This window comes from Hyla sarda, chromosome 1 (assembly GCF_029499605.1).
Source record: "Hyla sarda isolate aHylSar1 chromosome 1, aHylSar1.hap1, whole genome shotgun sequence".
Lineage (NCBI taxonomy): Eukaryota > Metazoa > Chordata > Amphibia > Anura > Hylidae > Hyla > Hyla sarda.
In genome coordinates, this window is record NC_079189.1 from 66,297,469 (window position 1) to 66,318,146 (window position 20,678).

A 20,678-nucleotide genomic window follows, 5' to 3' on the forward strand; every position below is an offset into this window, starting at 1 on the left:
AAAGGGGGGATCTAACTATGTGCTGCCTAAAGGGAGGCTCTAACTATGTGCTGCCTTATATGGGGGAATCTAACTATGTGATGCCTAAAGGGGGCTTAAGCCCGTTATTCAAAACCATTTAGGAATAATAGGTGATTTATGCCCTTTATGGATTAAAACCAGACTCTGCATCAACTATGTAATTTTCCATGCCAGTTTTGCCATGGATCCCACTCCGGCACGCCACAGTCCAGGTGTTAGTCCCCTTGAAACAACTTTTGAATCACTATTGTGGCAAGAAAGAGTCCCTGTGGGTTTTAAAATTCGCCTGCCCATTGAACTTTTACGGTCGTTCGTGTTCGCAATCCGCGAACCGAAAATTTTATATTCGCGACATCACTACTGGTGGCCTCTCGGTAACAATCAAGTGGTACAAACATTAAAGCAACAGTACACTAAATGAGGCAAACCTATATACATAATGAAGGTATGCTGCAGGGGAGCCCTGGGGACATGCAGGGACTCTGCCTGACAGGGCAGGATGACAGCATGGGGCCACATCATCCTTTACTGGGCATCACATTTTTAACACTGGCCCTTGATTTACCTGTTGTCATGGGTCAGGTGAAAGAAATATGAAGCGGGCCAGCGTGTTGGGTCAGTGTAGTAACCGGCAGAGGCCTGCTGCTATAAGCAGCTGACATCTGCCGGTAATGATGGACATCAGCGATCACTCCGATGTCCATCATTTAAACAGTTAATTGTCGCAATTAATAGTGAGTGCGGCATTTAAACATTAACATGCCAGTAATCCCTGGTTTCTAGTGGTTCCCTAGTTGCCCAGAACCCCACCCCTCCTTTCTTCTATCAGCGATTGTTAAAGCTTGACAACTTGACTTAGGCAGACATTAGCAACTGAGTGACGATAGATCAATGTAATGAATTAACATGGCTTATAATAGGCCCCTAGGGGAGGCAAAAAAATGTGTGTAAAAAATTTTAAAATGTTTTTTTTTAAATGTAAAAAAAATACCTTTTCCCATTTTTCCAATAAAACACTGTAAATTAAAAAAATTAATAAATGTATTTTGTATAACCGCGAGAGTACTTGTCCACACTAAGTTTTTACATTCCTGATACTGCAGGTCAATGTTGTAAATGCTAAATAAATTCCACTTCACACAAGGTACAAGTCTGGCATTACCAATAGTACTTAACATACACACTCCATGAGCCTGAGGTGCGCATCAACTTAAAGGGACACTCCAGTGGGGGAAAAAAAATCCAACTCAACTGGTGTTAGAAAGTTAAACAAATTTGTAAATTACTTCTAATAAAAAAAAAATCTTAATCCTTCCAGTACTTATCAGCTTCTGTATACTACAAAGGAACTTATTTTCTTTTTGTTTTTCTTTTCTGTCTGACCACAGTGCTCTCTGCTGACACCTCTGTCCATGTCAGGAACTGTCCAGAGCAGGAGCAAATCCCCATAGCAAACCTATCCTGCTCTGAACAGTTCCTGACATGGTCCTGCTCGGAACAGTTCCCGACAACTTCCTGTTGAGCATACAGCAGCTGATAAGTACTGGAAGTATTACAATTTTTAAATAGAAGTAATTTACAAATCTAAATATGTGTGCAGCTCACAACCGATATCCGAGGTTAAATGCGGTTGATAAATCGGTCCCCACCGACCAAAGGAATATATTTAGAGGAAAATTTTCAACCACCCCTCAAGAATACCACCCTGCTGGGTACACAGTGAATGAATGGTTCGGAAAACAGTTAGTTTGAAAAATGCTAACATTTTTATTAAAATACAATAGATAAAAAAGGTGCTTTTACCAGATAAAAAACATAAATGACAGAGCAATAATATATGTAAGATTTTACCATTGGGCCCTAATGGTATATATGAATGGATATAGCACTGCTGATGTTGAATAGTTAGCCGGCTATCTGGAATAGACTATTAATCTGTCAATCGGATGTCTGAAATAGTGGAACAATCTTTGAAATTATCAGACCGAGCTGCTCATAGTCATTTAAGGGGTTTAATGTTGCTCACCATGCCCGCTGGTCCCCGTACTGCGAGGGGCCGAAGATAGTATAGGTTACAGTTGGTGTATTGTAATTGAAGGCTTGGCTGCTGTGCGTTAGTAGGAGTCCGTCTGAAAGCGGGGCTCTGGCATGAGACTCCCACGTCGGAGGTCCGCAGCAGCGGCGTGCGGTTGCGATTGTATCGGACCTCTGCTGGATTCGTCAGAGCGGAGCTCTCGTGGAGATGGCAGCATGCAAAAGCAGATGAATGCGGCAGGTAGGTGAGACTCCCAGCTAGGGCAGCAGGTGTGCGGACAGCTTGTTCCAATTAGTGTGCCGGTTTCTGTGTAGGCAGCATGTCTCTTTATTGCTCTGTTCAAACAGAGTCTAAGCCTAGACGCGTTTCAGGGTGCTTAAAACGGCCCCTTCTTCAGTAGGCAAAATTGTATAAAAGATAGTACAAGATTTGGCTTTATATATGGTAACTTCACATGTGTTTTACATTAGTAACATTCAAATGGACCAAAACTGTGAAACGGACTAGGTAGTTAAAACCTGGTTCGGAGGAATCACTTAAATAAATGAATACATAAAGGATAACATATACATAATTAATGCATAAAAATAATATATTGTTGCACTTTTTCTTTGAAATAATTGTGAAATAGAAATTGTTTAGATACATTGGTACTCATTTTGAGTGTTGTGAAATGGAGTATCCGACTGTCAAAAGACGCGGATATTATCAGCACCAGTTCACACACTCATGAGGAAAGACAAAGGCAATGTGAATAATTCATAGCTAATTTAAAACATATTCATAGCAATCACAATGTCTTTATGCGGTACAACTTTACCCGCTGTTTGATAATAGAGTGATGTGTATATAGAAAGAGCCGGTGTATACTACTACTATCTATTGTATTTTAATAAAAAATTTTGCATTTTTCAAACTAACTGTTTTCCAAACCATTCATTCACTGTGTACCCAGCAGGGTGGTATTCTTGAGGGGTGGTTGAAATTTTTCCTTTAAATACATTCCTTTGGTCGGTGGGGACCGATTTATCAACTGCATTTAACCTCGGATACTGGTTGTGAGCTGCACACATATTTGTATTTGTGTCTTTTTGCCTTTTTCCCCAGTGTGAACGTGCTCCAACCACTCAATGAATGTCTGGTTACATCTTGAAAATAAAAAAAAGTCCATTGATAATTATGTATTTAATGGAGATGAGCCCCAGCAGCCCCCTATGGGAGAACAAACCAATGTGTCATTAATACATAATTTTAAAAATCTGATGATTAATGATTAAGAGATTAAAAAATCAGTGGGAGGTAAAAAGCCTCTCCCATTTATTAGAAATTGATTTAGTACCTAAGGGTCTTACTCTGTCCAGGTCCCCTGCTGGAGACCTGGACAGTCTGGACTTTAACAAAAAATGGATTGACATATTGAAGGAATACTCGAGGGGGCTGGTGAGACTCGTCATCAATAGGAGGACAGAATTAATTGAAAAGTTTGATATAGAAATAGAAAAACTGAAAACAGAATTAGAAAAATTTGAACAAAATGCAGAATACATTAGACAACAGGATTTTTTATGTAAAAAAGTAAAAAATTAGACTAACTAGAAACAGAAGTAATGAATAAAAAAAATTAAAAATTACTGTGGCAGAGGACAAATAATTCAAATAAGTCTGAAAACAATCAAAACGAAGATCACTATATGATCTCCACACAAAATAGATACCTCCCACGTATTGAAAAGGACCAGCAGTATTTTTTAGAACAGGGTCAAAAACATGGGAATACTTTCCCACCACCAAACTACAATCACACACAAAATACACACACGCTGGAAACAACAAAACCCACCTTACAGGACTTACAAGAAAAATTATCAAAATTATTACCACCAGTTACATTCCAGACCATACTCACCGGGGAGATTCCCTACCCCACAGTTACAGACACACCCAAATCCCACACCCACTCCAAACATACCCAACAATCCAAAACCAAAGACTCACACTGTAGTAGCAGAGATCCACCAATCATTACAATCAAATCCAACCCCCAGAAAAAGAGCACTCACAGAAGAGTTAGAAGTCATATCCCAACCCCCCCAGAAAATAGGGAAACAGTATTAGAACCATCTAAAACTTCCATCATAAATTTAAGCAGCCACAAACTTACTAAACCACAGCAGACACTCTTGAAAAAAGGCTTGAAATTTGCACCGAAAACATTTTTATGTAAATTTGGGACTAGAAAAATGTATCCGTAATTTATGCCTAAAAAAACATTTTTCAAAACACCCTTTAGAAAAACAAGTGGTAGAATCAGGTTACATCCATACAGATTGCAAACCAAAATCTTGGTTCATCCCTAAACATGAAATTGGATCTGATATCATTACCTTTAAAAAGTTAGTAGAATGCGATTTAGGCAAATTAAAAATCCCACGATACACCAAAGACAATATCAATTTTCAACAGAAACAGGCCATAAAAGGATTACAGAAAAATCTAAATCTCACAATATGAGCTGCAGATAAGGGGGGGAGGGGGGGTTGTACAATTGGATACAATAGATTACAACCGGGAATGTTTGAGAGAGCTTGGGGACACCCAAACATACAAGAAACATAAAAGAGACTCTACAGATGATTTCACTTCACAATTACACACACTTTGTCACTCTGCACTGGAGAAAGGGACCATCACTTCCACTGAATCTAAATTTATTTTGAGCACCCAGGGGAGATTGCCCATGTTTTATTGTTTACCAAAAACTCATAAAAATCTACAAAATCCACCAGGTAGACCAATCATATCTGAGATAGGTTTCCTAACATCAAACCTATCCCAATACATTGACAAATTCCTACAACTCTTCGTACAGCAAACAAAATTTTATTTGAAGGATACCTCTCAAGTAGTGTCCATGGTTGAGGCCTTCCAATGGGAGGACCATCATATCATGGCCACACTTGATGTGTCCTCTCTTAATACTATAATACAACATGATCTTGGAATACAAGCCGTCAAAACATTTCTGTTAGGAGGTAATATTAAACCTGAACATTTGGATATCATAATATGAGCAATCTATTTTATTCTCACTCACAATTATTTTTATTTTGAGGGTGATTATTATTTACAGCAGACCAGTACTGCCCCAAGCTACGCCAATCTCTTTAAGCCAGCGTGGGAGGAAGACTACATCAGTCTCAAGATTGGCGCGAACCTGGTGCTCTGGCGGCGGTACATGGATGATATTTTTTTGATTTGGAGTGGGTCCTTAGTTGATTTAAATTCTTTAATTGACAATTTGAACACCAGTTCTCACAATGTAGTACTCACATCCACAATTAGTCACTCACAAATAGAATTCCTAGATTTAGAAATAAAAAGCAACAAAGGAAGTTGAAATGTAACACTTTCACAAAACCCACAGCTAAAAACAGCTTCATTGATTTTGAAAGCTGTCATTTGCCTTGGTGGTTACAAAATGTCCCTAGCGGACAGTACCGCCGACTAAAAAGGAACTGTACGGAAAATGAAAAATTTTTAGAACAATTTTAGAAGAACAACATCTGACTAGCCAGTTTCAAGAAAAAGGGTACCCACAAATTGTCCTCCAAAAGTCTTTGGAGAAAATCAAAGCTCTAGATAGAAAATATTTTTTCATTCCCAAAGAGTCCACAGTACCTTCAAAAAAAACATTTCGGAATTTAGAATTATTTTGCCCTTCACCAACTCCCACACCAAGGTAGAAAATATTATAAAAAAAAGCACTGGGAGATCTTAAAACAGGACAAAATTATTGGTGAAACACTACCCCAGCAACCCCCTATAATTTACACACGGGCTCCCAATTTGGGAATCACTGTAGCCCATCTATTAAACCTCCAATTAAACAGAGTCATACCCAATCCTGGATGGACACAATGGGTTTCTGCTGTTGCGGGTCCTGTAGTGGTTGCACCATGACCAGGGATGCAAGGAAGACATCCACTGTGTACTCCAGGGTGAACGAATTCAAATGGAACATCGAGGAATGTATCACATGCAACACAAAGGGGGTCTTATATATTTTGGAGTGTGGCTACCACAAACAATATGTGGGGAGAACTAAACATCAATTGAAAGCCAGGATAGCAGAACATGTTAACAATATTAAAAAGGGGTAACAAAAACATCCGCTATCTTCAAATTTCTCCATAGTGCATAACAAAGATCCATCCAGCCTGAAGTTTGTGGGCTTTCAAGTAATTAAGAGAGACGGACGGGAGGGAGCTTTATGTTAAAAATTTCAAAAGCGGAGAGTAAAAAAATCTTCGAATTTAACACCATAGAGGCCAAGGGGTTAAATTCCAGCTTTGAATTATTTGATTTCCTCTGAGAGATCTGCCACAGAACCGACACCCGCCGCTTTTTGACCCGGCAACGGCGGAGGTCTGTTCCCGGTCAGATCTCCCATCCACCATCACCGACATTTTTGAATGTATTTTTTGTGGGTCTTGTGTCCAATTCACTACATGTATATATCTATTGTAATTTAATATATTTCAGGTCACTTTGATACATCATTTTTCACATTAGTATTGATTCCTGTCACCACATACATATTCCTCCCATATCACACACTTCATGCAACATCACCAATTCCCAACCACAACCACTCCTTTTCTTCACTACACCCATCTATTCGTATATCTACCTCATATTTTTCATTATCATTTCTTATTCATTATTTTTTGTTTATTCACCATCCATTCTACCACACATTAATCTTCACATCCACTCTCACAAATTATCTCTCCAACCATTTAAATCCCAATTTTGTCACCATAATTCTTCATAAATGATTCCCATCCCTATATACTACATTTTTATTTTTATATTTTTATTATTACTAGCTGAGTACCCGGCGTTGCCCGGTTTTTCCTTCCTTATCCTTGTTGGGGAGGAAAATAAACAAAGGAGGAAGCTTTTGACTTCATATCCCGACCTCCTATTCTGTCATCATATCCTGTCCTCCTATCACGTCCTCCTATCCTGTCCTCCTATCTCGACCTCCTTTCCCGTCCTCCTTTCCCGTCCTCCTTTCCCATCCTCCTATCATGACCTCCTATCCCGTCCTCCTATCTCGACCTCCTATCCAGTCCTCCTATCTCGACCTCCTATCCCGTCCTCCTATCCCGTCCTCCTATCACGTCCTCCTATCGTGTCCTCCTATCAGGTCCTCATATCGGATCCTCCAACACGGTCCTCCAACACGGTCCTCCTATCCCGGTCCTCCTATCCCGTCCTCCTATCCCGACCTCCCAACTCGACCTCCTATCCCGACCATCCCGTCCTCCTATCTTGACCTCCTATCTTGACCTCTCATCCCGTCCTCATATTCCGACCTGTAATATGTGACCAGGTATTGAAATATCTCCAGCCGTACAGAAGTTATGTGGGAACATACATTTCCCATTTATTTGCATGGGACTTTAAACAAAAACCCCAACCCTCACAAATGGGGGTAGTTAAGGGTTAAATTAACTATCCTATATTTTAAGTGGACATATCAGTAACATGTGACCAAGTATTATCAAAATATCTCCAGCCGTTTGGAAGTTATGCAGTAATATATATTTCCCATTGACTTGTATAGGACTTTAACCCCTTCAGGACCAAGCCCATTTTGGCCTTAAGGACCGGAGCATTTTTTGCACATCTGACCACTGTCACCTTAAACATTAATAACTCTGGGATGCTTTTAGTTATCATTCTGATTCCGAGATTGTTTTTTCGTGACATATTCTACTTTAACACAGTGGTAAATTTTTGTCGATACTTGCATCCTTTCTTGGTGAAAAATCCGTAAATTTGATGAAAAATTAGAAAATTTAGCATTTTTCTAACTTTGAAGCTTTCTGCTTGTAAGGAAAATGGATATTACGAATACATTTTTTTTGGTTCACATATAAAATATGTCTACTTTATGTTTGCATCATAAAATTGATGAGTTTTTACTTTTGGAAGACACCAGAGGGCTTCAAAGTTCGGCAGCAATTTTCCAATTTTTCACAACATTTTCAAACTCGATATTTTTCAGGGACCAGTTCAGGTTTGAAGTGGATTTGAAGGGTCTTCATATTAGAAATACCCCATAAATGACCGCATTACAAAAACGACACCCCCCAAAGTATTCAAAATGACATTCAGTCAGTGTTTTAACCCTTTAGGTGTTTCACAGGAATAGTAGCAAAGTGAAGGAGAAAATTCACAATCTTCATTTTTTACACTCACATGTTCTTGTAGACCCAATTTTTGAATTTTTACGAGAGGTAAAAGGAGAAAAATTTTACTTGCATTTGTAGCCCAAATTCTCTCGAGTAAGCACATACCTCATATGTCTATGTAAAGTGTTCGGCGGGCGCAGTAGAGGGCTCAGAAGGGAAGGAGCGACAATGGGATTTTGGAGAGTACGTTTTTCTGAAATGGTTTTTGGTTTTTAAGTTGGATTTAGGAAGCCCTTATGGTGCCAGAACAGCAAAAAAAAAAAAACACATGGCATACCATTTTGGAAACTAGACCCCTCAGGGAATGTAACATGGGATAAAGTGAGCCTTTATACCCCACAGGTGTTTCACGAGTTTTGCAAATGTAAAAAAAAAATTATAATTTTTTACCTAAAATGCTTGTTTTCCCAAAAATTTTACATTTTTAAAAAGGGTAATAGCAGAAAATACCCCTAAAAATTTGAAGCCCAATTTCTCCCGAGTACGGCGATACCCCATATGTGACCCTAAACTGTTGCCTTGAAATACGACAGGGCTCCAAAGTGAGAGCGCCATGCGCATTTGAGGCCTAAATTAGGGACTTGCATAGGGATGGACATAGGGGAATTCTACGACAGTACCCAAACAGGGTGCCTCCAGCTGTTGCAAAACTCCCAGCATGCCTGGACAGTCAACGGCTGTTCGACAATACTGGGAGTTGTTGTTTTGCAACAGCTGGAGGCTCCGTTTTGAAAACAGTGGCGTACCAGACGCTTTCATTTTTATTGGGGAGGGGAGGGGGGGGCTGTGTAGGGGTATGTGTATATGTAGTGTTTTTTACTTTTTATTTTATTTTGTGTTAGTGTAGTGTAGTGTAGTGTTTTTAGGGTACAGTCGCACGGGCGGGGGATCACAGTAGTTTCTCGCTGGCAGTTTGAGCTGCGGCAGAAAATTTGCCGCAGCTCAAACTTGCAGCCAGATACTTGCTGTAAACCTCCGCCCATGTGAGTGTACCCTATACATTCACATTGGAGGGGGGGGGGAACATCCAGCTGTTGCAAAACTACAACTCCCAGCATGCGCTGACAGACTGTACATGCTGAGAGTTTTAGTTTTGCAACAGCTGTAGGCACACTGGTTATGTATCACTGAGTTTGGGACATAACTCAGTGTTTCACAACCAGTGTGCCTCCAGCTGTTGCAAAACTACAACTCCCAGCATGTACGGTGCATGGCGTAAATTGACTGCTGAGAGTTGGAGTTTGCAACAGCTGGAGGCACACCGGTCGTGAAACACTGAGTTAGGTAAAAAATAAAACTCTGAGTTTCACAACCAGTGTGCCTTCAGCTGTTGCAAAACTACAACTTTTGTTGTAGTTATGCAACCAGCAGATGCACCACTACAACTCCCAGCATGCACTTTAGCTGTTTGTGCAAGCTGGGAGTTGTAGTTATACAACAGCTGAAGGTACACTTTTCCATAGAAAAAATGTGCCTCCAGCTGTTGCAAAACCATAAGTCCCAGCATGCCCATAAGGGAATGCTGGGAGTTGTGGTGGTCTTCCTCCTGCTGTTGCATAACTACAGCTCCCAGGACGAATCAGGGCGATCGTGAGGTGGCAACAGTGCCACCTCACCCCTGCAGGCCAGTAATTCCGGGTCACCGGGTCACTGGAGACCCAATTGACCCGGAATCGCCGCAGATCGCTGGACTGATATGTCGACATGGGGGGGCATAATGACCAATTTCAGCAGGCATCCGGCTCCGGTCCCCAACCGGCTAGCGGTGGGGACCGGAATTCCCACGGGCGTATGGATATGCCCTCGGTCCTTAAGGACTCGGAATGCAGGGCGTATCCATACGCCCTATGTCCTGAAGAGGTTAAACATAAACCCCGCCCCTGGCAAATGGGGGTGAGTAAGGGGTTTTCATTTTTTATTTTTTATTCTTCACCATTTATTCACCATTTATTTTTTATTTTTTATTATTTTTTATTTTTATTATTTTTTATTTTATTAATTTATTTATTTTTAATATATATATATATATATATATATATATATATATATATATATATATTTTTTTAACATTCCATTATTTTTCAACATCATTTACCCCCATCCCAATTTTACTCTTGGTTTCTATTTTTCATTTTCATTTATCTACTTATTTAACCACTTATCATTTTCATTTCCACATCTATCTCTATTTTCATCTACCTCTCTTTTTTCCGTTCTGTCTTCATTTTCATTATTATTTTATTCACCTTTTTCCTTCAACATATATCCATTAGTCTTCTATCTCCATTTCATTTATGTTTATCATAAATCCACAATTTTTTCACATGCGCCTAATCCCCCATTTCCGACATCATCTTATGACACCATTCACACCACCTTCACAGCACAGCAGCCAAGCCTTCAATTACAATACACCAACTGTAACCTATACTATCTTTGGCCCGTCACAGTAGCAGTACGGGGACCAGCGGACATGGAGAGCAACATTTAACCCCTTAAATGACTATGAGCAGCTCAGTCTGATAATTTCAAAGATTGTTCCACTATTTCAGACATCCGATTGTCGGATTAATAGTCTATTCCAGATAGCCGGCTAACTATCCAACATCAGCAGTGCTATATCCATTCATATATACCATTAGGGCCCAATGGTAAAATATTACATATATTATTGCTCTGTCAGTTATGTTTTTTATTTCGTAAAATTACCTTTTTTATCTATTGTATTTTAATAAAAAATGTTGCATTTTTCAAACTAACTGTTTTCCAAACCATTCATTCACTGTGTACCCAGCAGGGTGGTATTCTTGAGGGGTGGTTGAAATTTTTCCTCTAATCTGCTTAAAGGGGTACTCTGGTGGAAAAACAATTTTTTTTTTCTTTTTTTAAATCAACTGGTGCCAGAAAGTTAAACATATTTGTAAATTACTTCTATTAAAAAATCTTAATCCTTCCTGTATTTATTAGCTGCTGAATACTACAGAGGAAATTCTTTTCTTTTTGGAATGCTCTCTGATGACATCACGAACACACTGCTCTCTGCTGACGTAATAATAATAATAATAAGTATTTATTTATTGTTGTCCTTAGTGGGATTTGAACCCAAGTCTCCAGCACTGCAAGGCAGCAGTGCTAACCGCTAAGCCACCATGCTGCCCTTAGCATACATCTGCTATGCACGGTTGCTAAAATGGACAGAGATGTCAGCAGAGAGCACCGTGGTCGTGATGTCATCAGTGTTCCAAAAAGAAAGGAATTTCCTCCGTAGCATTCAGCAGCTAATAAGTACTGGAAGGATTAAGATTTTTTAATAGAAGTAATTTACAAATATGTTTAACTTTCTCGCACCAGTTGATTTAAAAAAAGAAAAAAAATATTGTTTTTCCACCAGAGTACCCCTTTAACTTTCTAGCACCAGTTGTTTAGAACCAGAGTACCAGAGTACCCCTTTAACCCTGTCATGCATCTAAGTCTTTGAACGAGGTGCTTGCATAAGAAACATGTGCAAGTATATCCAGTGGACTGCAGAGGCGCTTTCAGGACTGCTGTTTTGTGCTGATGCACTTTTTCAAGCCAATGGTAAGCATAAAGGCGTTACACTGACTTGTATATGAAGTCCTGTCCACTATTCTGTACACGCACATAGACCCCATGTTTCTGGGCAGTTCACAGCTAACATCAAACAAAAGTTATATGAAGCAGCAATTCCACCTATTATATTTTATTATGCCATTGTGTGATATTGGTATTAAACGTGAACTGCAATAAATAGGGCACATTCAGTGTTAATAAAGAAAAGCCAGACCAACAAAGCAGAGTTGTATTTTGCATTTTAGTCTATGGGGCTGCATTTTTTAGTGCTGTATAATAATAATATAGAGTTATTGGAGTTGTCTGGTTTAGGGAATCCAGATACATAAACCACATCTATTAGCCAGAATGCAGAATTTCTCTGCCTGGAAGATCCAGCATGCCCAAAAAGTGTTCCTCCAGCTGTTGCAAAACTACAACTCCCAGCATGCCCATACAGCTTTCGGCTGTCTGGGCATACTGGGAGTTGTAGTTTTGCAACAGCTGGAGGCACACTGATTAGGAAACACTGCATTAGATAAATAAACTTTGTTTTCAACTGTCACCATGCAATTCTTCATTTCCCCAGCGGTGGCGCTGTAGGGAAATGAATCAGAAGGTTTGTGCTAACCATTGGAGGTCCTAGCAGCAGAACCCCTAATATTCAACTTATTTTTTAGTACAAAAAAAGATTGTCCAAATCGCATATTATGCATCACTATGGCAAAGACAGAAGAAACTCTGCTACATCTGGACTTTCTTCCGTGTCTGTATACTTATTTCCATTCTTAAAAAAAAAGAAAAGAAAAAAACATGCTCCCTGTTTTAATTATGGCACTATACTGTAGCTAGGAACTATAGAACATTTTAGTCATACCGTCTCTAGACACCGACGTAAAATGCTTCCCATGGAACAGATTTGTGGAACATTTTTATTTTTTATTTGATGTGTGTTTAAAATCTCATATTTTATATATATATTTTTTTAATTGTGGGTGCAGATACCATTACTGCAGAGGAGTCTATGTTTGTGGCCTCCTGCTGCCATCTTCAGGTACGGAAGGGGAACATGAAGGATTTTAGAGAGCTGTCTGGATGATCAGACATCACGCTTTACCAAAGAAAATATTGGGTGAAAATGTGATCTATATTCAGATATTTATATTTATATATATATATATATATATATATATATATATATATATATATATGTAAATATATATATGTATATATATATATATATATATATATATATATATATACCATATTTTTCACCGTATAAGATGCACTTTTTCTTCCCCAAAACTGGTGGGGAAAAATTGGTGAGTCTTATACGCCAAATACACATTAAAATCTGTCCTATCGCGGCGGTCCCTGCGGCCATCAACGGCTGGGACCCGCGGCTAATACAGGACATCAACAATCGCGGTGATGCCCTGTATTAACCCTTCAGACACGGCGATCAAAGCTGACCGCCGCGTCTGAAGTGAAAGTGGCACTAACCTGGCTGCTCAGTCGGGCTGTTCGGGACCGCCGCGGTGAAATTGTGGCGTCCAGAACAGCTTACAGGACACCGGGAGGGACCCTACCTGCCTCCTCGGTGTCTGCTTCGTGCCGGGATCCCCTGCATGCCCGGCGCTCTCCTTCGTCGTCATCACGTCGTCGCGCACGCCGTCCCGTCATCCAATAGGAGCGGTGTGCGTAGCGACGTGAAGGCGTCGACGAAGAGCGAGGAAACCCAGCAGCAGAGACTTTCCGGAGCGATGGGGACACCCCGGGGATGCGGTGACAGCGATGGAGCGACATCCAGGGCAGCGGTGACGGTCCGGAGCGGCGGGGACACGTGAGTATTACCTCCTATACCAGTGGTCTTCAACCTGAGGACCTCCAGATGTTGCAAAACTACAACTCCCGGCATGCCTGGACAGCCAACGGCTGTCCGGGCATACTAGGAGTTGTAGTTTTGCAACATCTGGAGGTCCGCAGGTTGAAGGTTCAGAATCGTTTTTTTCTAGATTTTCATCCTTTACACACATTCTAGATTTTCATCATTTACACACATATATACATATATTTCTTATATACCTAAGAAACCTAAGACAATATTGGCTGAAAATGTGATATATATATATATATATATATATATATATATATATATATATATATGTGGGAAGCCTTTAAGGCTGAATTTGTGCAAGGGGCGTGTATTTCCACTCCCCCGCACCTCTAGGCTTAGCCATGATGGGGGCACGACTATAAAACGCCCCTCCACCATGCAGGCGGGGCGTACGAGTCATTTTTCGGAAGGAGTGGGTGTGTACAGGGGGCGGAGTGGTTCCAGCACGGTAAGCCCGGGTTATCCCGGTTTCATAGCAGCCACCCACCTTCTAATGTTCCCCTCGCCCGTGCACCGCCACGCTCCCGGTGTCTGCCGGGGAACCTCGCCCCGTCGTTCACTCCCTCATGCGGCATCCATTCCCTAGCATCAGCGGCGGCAGCGTTCATAGCCGCCCCGTGCCCTGCCTCGTGCCTCCGGTGGGTGTCTGCGGTGGTGCAGCAGCCCGATCGGCTTTCCACGGCCGGTGCTGCACGGTGGTGCCACGTGGGAGGCCGGTCACGTGCCTGCGACACTGCTCTGGCCTCCGCCGGCGTCCCGTTCACTCCTGCGGCGTGTCAGGCATCTTGTTGCCGGGGCAGCGCGGCGGGGTCACGTGGTGCGTGCAGGGTGGTTCAGAGCAGCGCAGCCTGCTGGCGAAGTTTGGAACTGGCCAGGCGGGCTGCCGCTAGTCAGCGTGCAGGATACGGACAGTGGCCTCGCTAGTGTGGGGCTTGGCTGTGCCCTGCTTGGGTGTGCTTTGGGGGATGGGCTGCTCCTTGGCATGCTGAGGTGCCCCCCCCCCCCAGAGGATACCCTCCCATATTTCTGATGTAGACCACCAAGTGAAACCCACACTGGTTGTCCTGTGGCACCTTGAATTCACTGCAGAATATTCTTCACATGTGCATGCATGAATTACAGAGTCCGTGCCTCAGCATTTGTCCCATAGCTCTCACAGCATGCTTACCGTTGCAGTCATTTATAACATTCATACAGTGCAGTCATTTATAATATTCATACAGTGCAGTCATTTATAACATTCATACAGTGCAGTCATTTATAGCATTCATACCGTGCAGTCATTTATAGCATCCATACCATGCAGTCATTTATAGCATTCATACCGTGTAGTCATTTATAGCATTCATACAGTGCAGTCATTTATAGCATCATACCGTGCAGTCATTTATAGCATTCATACCGTGCAGTCATTTAAAACATTCATACCGTGCTGTCGTTTATAGCATTCATACAGTGCAGTCATTTATAGCATTCATACCGTACAGTCATTTATAACTTTCATACTGTGCTGTCATTGATAGCATTCATACCGTACAGTCATTTATAACTTTCATACTGTGCTGTCATTGATAGCATTCATATCGTGCAGTCATTTATAGCATTTCATACCGTGCAGTCATTTATAACATTCATACCGTGCAGTCATTTGTAGCATTCGTACCGTACAGTCGCTCATAGCGTTCATACTGTGCAGTCACTCATAACATCTATACCGTGCAGTCACTCATAGCATCCATAACCGTGCAGTTACTCATAGCGTTCATACCGTGCAGTCACTCTTAGCTTCCATACCGTGCAGTCCCTCATAGCCTCCATTCTGTACAGTTACTTAGTGTTCATACTGTGCAGTTACTAATAGCAGCCATACCGTGCAGTCACTCATAGCGTCCATACCAGGAAGTCACCCATAGCGTTCATATTGTGCAGTTACTAATAGCATTTACACCGTGCAGTCACTCATAGCGTTCATACTGTGCAGTTACTAATAGCATTCATACCGTACAGTCACTCGTAGCTTTCATAACGTACAATCACCTATAGCCGTGATTCCGTGCAGTCACCCATAGCTGTCATATCGGGCAGTCATAGCGCCCATACCGTCCAGTCTCTTAGCATTTGTGCGGCATATTGCTTATACGCTTCCTACGCTCACATCGGTGACATGAGTACGGTATTCACACTCACAGCATCACTGCTCTTACGACATCGCAGTTCTACACCGCACATAGGTTACAAACGCATACACGATCACGGCGTCTCACGCTGCGTGGGGGCGCTCGCGGCATATGCTCTGCGGTCAGTGTTTGGCGCGGGGTGTGCGCCCATGGTGTCACATACTGTGGGTACAGTCAGGGTCGTGTACAGCTCATACGCCCGCAGTGCCATGCTTTGGGTAACAGTCAGTGTTGTACACAGTGTATACATTCCCACTGCCGTGCAGTGGGTACAATTTACAGTGTCGTGTAGTTAGTGTTGTTCACAGTACATACGCTCATAGCGTCATATACAGCAGGTACAGTCAGTGTCGTATAATACTTACGCTCGTAATGTCACATACAGTGGGTAAGTTGCAGCGTTGCATACAGTACATACGCTTAGTGTTCATGTTAGGGGTACAGTTCAGTGCTGTGTACGGCACATGCGTTCATGGTGTTATGTGCAGTGGGTACAGTTAGAGTACAGTATGCAGTACTTATGCTCACAGTGGCATATGCAGTAGGTACAGTTAGTGTAGTATGTAATACATACGCTCATACTTCATATGCGGTAGATACAGTTACCGTTGTACACAGTACGCACGATCATAGTGTCACATGCAGCAGGCATGGCCAGTGTTGGATACAGTACATGCGCTCTTAGGGTCACATGCAGTAGGTACAGTTACAGCATGGCATGCAGTACACACGCTCACAGTGCCATATGCAGGAGGTTTGGTCACATTGTTGTATAACAGTACATACGCTCACAGTGTCATATACCAGCAGGCACGGTCAGTGTTGTGTATAGTGCACGCGCTCATTGCGTCACATACAGCAAGTACAGTCACAGGGTTGAATGCTCATACCACCAGCATCGCTTATGTGCTCGTCGTTGTCATGTTGCACTCACGTGTGCCTTCCATCTCATACGTGCTGATGTGTCTAGCTTCATACTGTGTTATCGTACACATGCTCATAGCTCATACAGGTCATACACGCATAGCTTCACACGGTGTACACTACACATAAATTCATAGCGTCATACTGTTCAGATGTTCATTGCTTGTACGGTACAGGCACAAGCAGTTACTCTCCACATATGTCTGGCCATTACACTTCATACGTTGTGTTTTCACGGAACATACGATTGTAGCATTCTACGGTACATACGCTTGCAATATTGGTTATCACGTGGGTGTTTCCCGGTACATAGCAAATGCTGTATATTGTTTTACACTAACATACCTATAGAATTTAAGCACGTTACAGCATTCTCCAGTCACTGGGTATAGGCTCGCAGCACGCATGTTGTACTTTCACTAAGTTAAGTTGATGTTGGGCATGATCATGGTTGCTATAATGCTTGTCCTTAGTGTACTGTATGGTAGCAATCTGTGTCATGTTGTTACATTCCATTACTCGCGTACTCTGCTACAAGTCAGGCATATACGAGACGGCTTCTCGTCATGTTCATCCACATAGTGTTGTCACAAGCTCACTACCATAAGTAACATACTATGCACACATTAGTTTCACCACGCTTATTTTGCTCTGCAATACAGTTGATGTACCGGCTATTGGCTTCCGTAGCTGACAGGATTCACGTACATCACCATAGTAACTGCACGTAGTCACAGTTTAAGCGTCCGTATCTCGTCACACACTCACTAGTTACCTTTCGTCTTGTCCAAGGGAATGCATAGGTCTTTGTCGCTGGAATATTCTTATGCATATCGTCATGTCCTAAAAATAACTACGTCACGACACATAGGTGGTTGTAACAGTCATACCTGCCACGTCTGCGGCAGGAGGCACTGCTTATTAGTTGTTACAGACACGTCTTTAGAGCTACTACCTCACGATCCATAGGTGGCTTTGCATTCCAGTCATGTCTGCCACACCCGCAGGGGGTGCACTGCATAGTTGTAACTGACTCATCTTCAAAGCAACTACGTCATGACACATAGGTAGGGGTATACCCGTTATGCCAGCCACGTCTGCAGGGGGGTGCACTGCATAGTTGTTGCTGACACGTCTTCAGAGCAACTACATCATGACACATAGGTAGTGGTATACCCGTCATGCCTGCCACGCCTGCAGGGTGATGCACTGCTCAGTTGATGCTGACACGCCTTCAGAGCAACTACATCTCGACACATAGGTAGTTGTATACCCGTCATGCCTGCCACGCCTGCAGGGGGATGCACTGCATAGTAGTTTCTGACACGTCTTCAGAGCAACTACATCACGACACATAGGTAGTTGTAGACCCGTCATGCCTGCCACGTCTGCAGGGGGATGCACTACTTGGTTGTTGTTACTGACACATCTTCAGAGCAACGACACCGTCATACATAGGGGTTCTACATAGTCGTCTCCTGCCACACCTGCAGGGGATTTACAGCATAGTCAATGTTTCCCTTACTCAAGTCATAAAGTTTATAAATTTCACGACGCACAAGTGGTCATCGTCTCGAACCAACCGATCTTGTCCACGCTTGTCAGCGTCACGCAAACTTCCGTCACGTCCACAGACACTAGGGTTACTCAAGACCTGTCACACCTACAGGTACGAGGTTCGAATCAGGTTTGTCTCGTCAGGCAAAACGTCTACGCAAAGACCTGTCACATCTACAGGCACTAGGTCGCTTAAATGCCTGGTAAAATCTACCGAGGGTCTGTCACATAGGTTGTGCGTCACCAACTAACAGTGAATTTTTGCAACTTATTTAGCAGGGAGTGGAGGACACGTCATGCCTGACAAGCTTTATTGGTTTCCCCTTTCTGCAAGGCACAGTAGGTATGTCGACACGCACGAATCAGCAAGTACGTAGTCAGGTCCCGTTTCGTGTCGGGCCGCACGTAGTAGGCATGAATACCATGGCTTAGCTACATCAAGCACTGCCTCTTGTGTTTGCTAGCCAGCAGGCATAACTCTTGTTTCTCTAGTTCAGTTATTACAGTTAGGGGAGATAGATATGACTAGGGTGTGGCCTTGGTCATCATGGTTAGGAACAATGCTATTAATTCTACTTATTGATTTTTTGCCCTCTATAGGCGTGCCCTCATACGCGGTTTTGGGCACAACTCAACCGCTTTGTTAGTCTTTCTCTTTTTAAAGGTGTACAGGGTTGCATGTAAAGTACAGTCTCAAGTATGAAAGAACTTCATCCACCTGGTAAGTCAATGTATGGCCGTGTATAATTTGTATTCAAATGTTGCAACCACGAGAACGAATGTAAGCCCTGTGCACAAGTGGGAAGCCTTTAAGGCTGAATTTGTGTTCCCACGCCCCAGCACCTCTAGGCGGAGCCATGATGGGGGCATGACTATAAAACACCCCTCCACCATGCAGGCGGGGCGTACGAGTCATTTTTCGGAACCCTCCCAACCCGCCCTTATTTTCATCATTTCACCATAGGGCATGCCCTCTATAGGCATGCCCTCATACGCGGTTTTGGGCACAACTCAACCGCTTTGTTAGTCTTTCTCTTTTTATAGGTGTACAGGGTTGCATGTAAAGTACAGTCTCAAGTATGAAAGAACTTCATCCACCTGGTAAGTCAATGTATGGCCGTGTATAATTTGTATTCAAATGTTGCAACCACGAGAACGAATGTAAGCCCTGTGCACAAATATATATATAGTATAGGAAGCTGTACTCACCTGTCCCCGCCGCTCGCGATGGTGTCCCCGCCGCTCCCACTGGTGACCCCGGGCCTCCGCTGGGCTCTCTGCTGTCTTCTCCGGTCCTCCGCTGTCTTCTCCGGTCCACTGCTGTCTTCTCCGGTCCTCTGATATCTTTCGCAAGGCCTTACTGGGCCTGCATAGCGACGTCATTACGCCGCTGCGTACGCCATTCCTATTGGATGACGTGCGCAGCAGCGTACTGACGTCATCGGAGAGGGCCGAGAAGACACTGGAAGACCAGCGCTGGACCCGGAGGGCACCCCGGAGCATCGTGGAGGGGTAAGTAATACTTACCGCACCACACGGAGAACATTAAGCTGCTATCCGGCAGCAGCTTAAGCATTTTGCGCTGCCGGATAGCACTTAATGCGATGGCCCCGACATAAAAAAGCATTGTATGTTGATTTGATCATATGTCGGGGCCATCGTAGGTTGGGGGGTCACTGTACATATAAACATATTTACACACACACACACACATATATATATATATATTGATAATATATGTAGATAGATAGGGGGACATTTATCAATGTTGGTGTAAGGTAGAATAGATTTTACCCCTGTTTGTTTGGTGTATTATTTGTTCAGTTGCTCAAAATTTACTAAAAAGGTGCACAGGATTTCATTTAAAATTTAGCTCAACTATAGAAACCAGTGAGCTTTGTGTTCTAGTATCTGCCACTTTTGCACGTGTCCTATTAGATAGTGTAGATTTGCGCAAAAAAAGTAGGATTTGCGCAGAAAAAAAAAACACTCCTAAATTTAATTTGTGCAAATAATAAATACATCTCCACTGCATAAAGTGGGGTATGGTGCACCAAACAGTAGACAACTTTGATAGATATTCTACCGAAAATTGTGCAAAAAAAAATTGTGCAAAAAATGCAATTACGCAAAATTTGCAGGGGCATTTAGAACATGGAAGTGGTGTAAAGCCAATGACAAATGTTCCCATAATGTTTATATACTGTCAGTCTCAAGACTGTAGGAAAAGTAGG